A 4,772-nucleotide genomic window follows, 5' to 3' on the forward strand; every position below is an offset into this window, starting at 1 on the left:
GTGCTCAGAACTTGTGCAGCTTTTCTTCACACCAGCAGCTTCTTGCTGATGTGCTCTGCTGAGCACAGTAAAAAATTTTGGAAGCAACTACAACACATACAAGAGCACAACCTTTCAGTAGGTTTTGCATTCCATGTCATGCCTTTTCTTTAAATCTCCAGATGGTGAGATAAAAGCTTCATTTATCTATCTCATCTCTTGAAGATGAGAATCTTTCTAAAGAAAAATGATTATGAAATCTTTTTATATTGATGATTTTGGTATAGTTCAAGAATTCTTAAGAGAGGCTGGTCAACCAAGTTGGAAAAAGAATAATTTATGAAAAAGGCAATTTACCACATTATAAAAAGTGGATCCATTCTACATGTGTACCAACAACTTGCCTCTGATCTACAGGTGGGCAGTATTTGTGTCATAATTGCTAGTCTGCCACCAAAAATAGATCCAGACAGAAGCTGTAATAAATCACCATTTTTATGTAGTGTAAGTATGTCTGCTATTTCCTTTTAACAAATGCAGAATGCAAATGTACTTAAAATGTCAGTAACTACTGTGAGGACTTAAGGACTGCTGAGCATCTAAACCCAATTCAGATCTAGGGCATATGTAAGAACGCTTAAACAGCTGCTCCTAAAACAGCAATTTTGTCTGCCAGAAGTCTGAAAACAGGGGCAACAAAGCAAACCAGAATCAAGAAATAGTAAGGTACAACATGGAGGGAACTCCAGCTTTGTGTTGCTAAGGGTGGAGACAATCTATCCTTTGAGCTAAACACAGCTGATGAGGGGAACACATAGAAAATACACTTTAGAAGCTATCTGTCATCCCTGAATTTCCCACTTACTTCTTAGGATGTCTCAACTGTTAAATTTCCTTTTGTCTTGGGTAGATAAAACCCTTCTTTCCTTAGGTTGGCTAATTTTTGGACCAGTTGCGAGCTGCTGCCAAATCACAATAATGTGGAAGGCAAAAACTATTTGCCAAATCCCTCAGTTTGGGATTTATTCCTCAGTTGAAGGACATTGAACAAACAATATTTGCTATATTGATGCAATATTTGTGCTCCAGGTTATTTCAGAGTCATACCTTTCAAATAATGCTGATTTAAAACAGCCACAAAAAAGGAGAATGTGAACAGCTTAAGTCAGTAGATAATTCTTAATCAAATTGGAAATTGTGTCTCATGTTACCTTTACAGGCATTGCTCAGAAGTTACTTTAAAAGGGCATTTCATGACACTAAATGTCTGGAAAAATGGTTTCCTAGGAAACTGAAGGTCATCAAAATAATATACTTAGATTTAAGCAATCACTACAGAATGAAAGGATTTTTCTGGACAACTCTAAAGAACAGTGAAGTTTAGGAACAAGCAAAGACAGACAAAAACTCTTGTGGTTCATCACTAAACGAAGCTTTACAGATACAACCCAGCAGGACACCTTTCCACAACAAATGTATCAAAAGCAGAGTGGAAATGCCAACTGTATAAAAACTACGTGGAATATTTCATACAAAATACTCCAAAAATGCTTTTCATTATGTAACTTTTATTTGAGACACACATTGTAAAAAAGTTCACATGAAATAATAAAACTATTGGACTATGAAGGTTTTCTTAGGAGCTGGGTTTGGGTTTTTTTATCTATATACATCAATACACATTTAATGATTAGGTTTACAAGTTAACCACATGACAAGTTCACTTTTATCTGCAGGAGCTTTTCACATTACACCTTTATACCAGAGGTAAAATGTGCTTAAACACACACAGCAGAACACTTCTATTTCAAAATTAAGCATTTTCTCAAGGACTATACTTTTTATTCTGAATTTAGTAGCTATATAGCATTAAAATAATGGTAATTGAAGTTTTATTTGCAAAAATGTTCGTAAGGCCATAGGAATGCACTGAAATAGTTAAATTCACCAGAAACAAGAAAAATCAATGTAAATCCTGCTTTTTTTTGGAAGAAAGAAATACAAGTTTTATTTATAAGAGTGAGAATGGTATAAGCAGTTCAATGAACAGAGGAGAAAAAAGACCTATTATTACCTACAGACCAATCCTTAGCAAGTTTAACATTGCAAAAATTGTGTTACATTAACAGGTAACCCAACAACAGATGCATTTTCACAAATAACACATTTATGCATTTTACATATTATTGATGGACTTTCAAATCATTATGTTTTCACAATATTTTAATGTGATATGTACATTCAAGACTTCTTTATTCACTTGTGAAAATGATTCACGTAATTCTCTTAACTTCAGCAATCTAGTATGAGAAAGTCACAATGGGAAATATTCTGTAAAAAGAACTGCAGGTCTGAAAATTCAATCAGCGTTTTTGAGACTGTCCCCCAAAGAGAAAAGTGAGCTGCATTAAGTTTCATGAGTGGTTTAAGCTTTAGCAATATTAGAACTCCCAGATAAGTCAATAACACATTCTATATACACTCAACAAAAAACTCTTGTGCATGTTTTGCTGAGCACAGACTGAAAGCTAAAATTGCAAAGCACTGAGACCAGTTTGTTTTTCAGTTGGTTTTTTTTGTAAAAACCATTTAGAAAAACATAGGTCAAGATATAGTGCACAGGCAAGGGGCTGAGGGAAAGTTCTCCTAAAATCCAAAGCACAAGCAGCATTTTTGTTTTATTGAAATCCACCCAAAAATGTCTGCTTTCCTGCAAGGTTAATGGCAATTTCTGGAAGAAAACAGAAATACAATTGCTGCTAAGTGAATCATAAGTATATGACTTTCATTCTAATGGGCATTAGAGTACTAACTAGTTGACTGAGGTATAGTTAAGAGTCCTTCAAAACTTAAGATTATATAGTCTTGAGCAAAGTAACAACAGAGACTGCACAAAACAATCATAGTGATATTAGAAAAGCCTGTAATACCCAGCATCTGATGCATAGGCAGAACATACCATTATCATCACCCGCTTGTCTAGAGGAAACCATAGCTAAAATATCCCAGTAAAACATACAGCTGATTTGCATGCTAAGATACAGCACATTTCCCACGTCTGACAGGGCAGACTGTACACAGAAAGGTCTCTACTGACCAAAAGTTAGCACACTGATAAAGTGCAGCCACTCAGCCATTTAATACTGCTGGAGAAGTGGGGTGGGGGCAAAGACATAAAGAAAGAAATCTGCATTTTACCTTATCCATAAGATCACATGAAATTAGAATTCTTCAGTTTCAGCAGATGACAACAAAATTGCATTAAATTCTTCTACAAATAGAAAAAGATGAACTGTACACGAACAATAAGCAAAGGGAAATATTTACTGCAGTACTTTCTCATGCATAAAGTGAATTTCCTATGGTCTTACCTCACATTTATGTACAGTTTAGCACAGCTAAATGTAAGAAAATAGCAAGTTCTTTTCTCCCTCCCACCCTCCCCCATACAGAGCAGATACCCCAATTCGCTGCTGCTTCAAGAAGCACTTCATAGACTCTACTACTTACAGGCTCTTTCAAAGGGAAGTTCATGGAGACTAATATTGAATGAACATTTAACCACACAGTGAAGACAGGAAAAACAATACAAAGCATTCTGTAAACAGTGCCAAACACAGAACATGTCAGTTTTGGTTTGCAGACAACCCCTGAGATAAAAATCAAAGTATTACGACACCAAGTAAGTCAGAGGTAAATTACTGAAAATAAACAACATTCATAATTGGTGTCACAACACTTTCTGTATAGAAGCACTTTTTTTAACCATACAGAAAACATAACTGCTTTAGCCTGTCCAAGAAAAACATCAAGGGTAGACAACAGAGCAGTTAGGGTTGCTTTGTTTTTTCACTAAACCTTGTTGCCATGAAGGTTTCTCTGTTCTAGTGCAGCAACAGCAGTTTATGAGATCCACCATCTAGTTACAAGAACTACTATTAAACCACGTGTGGGGACAGGCTGATAACCACCTAAAACTTTATGGAACCAGCTACTAAGGTTAAACCCTTTAAAATCAAAAGCTTTACATCTAACACTATTGGCCTGTTCGCTTTCGAACTATTTCAAACAGACCCAGAGATGACAAATTCAGTACCTGACACAACAAAATGGTTCTCTGTGGTAACAACTAACTCACTGTTTACAACTCCAGACAACCAAGTGAAGCAAAAGCATGTCAGACATTTCCTTTGACAATGACAGAACACACCCATCCCCTAACAGCAAACATGCTGGACACAAACTTGTAGTTAAAGCTTACAATGGTCCACGTTTGGCACACCAACAGAACTAAAGCACCTGTTTTAATTGCTCATTGAGGAAATTTTTCAGAAGACAATAAAAAAGTAGTAGAACAAAGACTAGGTTATACAATGCTCAGTTGAGTAAAAAAAGGCAACTATGTTTCACCTCTGCTTCTAACAGTCTAGGTCACTGTACCAGTTTTTGATGAAAAAACAACTGCTTGAGCAGACCAAAGACACACATTCAGCATTAACTGCAGAACTAGGAGTACATTATAGCCCTAATGTGAGGCTTCCTTAGTGCCAATGCTTACAGACATTAACGAACTATCCTTAGAATTAAGAGTAGAAATGGAAGTCACCTTTAGAAGCAGTCATTTCTCAACAAGTGAATCCACAAAGAGGTTACTCAAAACTCATGCATTCAGCTTCCACAAGCCACTTAAGTGATAGTGATGAGGCCAATTTGTGGTGATGATTTCAAATCCAGAGTGTGCTTCCTCATCAGAAACAAAAAAAGGAGCAGACAGTCTAAGCTAACAAGGGAAG

This window comes from Passer domesticus, chromosome 14, assembly GCF_036417665.1.
Source record: "Passer domesticus isolate bPasDom1 chromosome 14, bPasDom1.hap1, whole genome shotgun sequence".
Classification (NCBI taxonomy): domain Eukaryota; kingdom Metazoa; phylum Chordata; class Aves; order Passeriformes; family Passeridae; genus Passer; species Passer domesticus.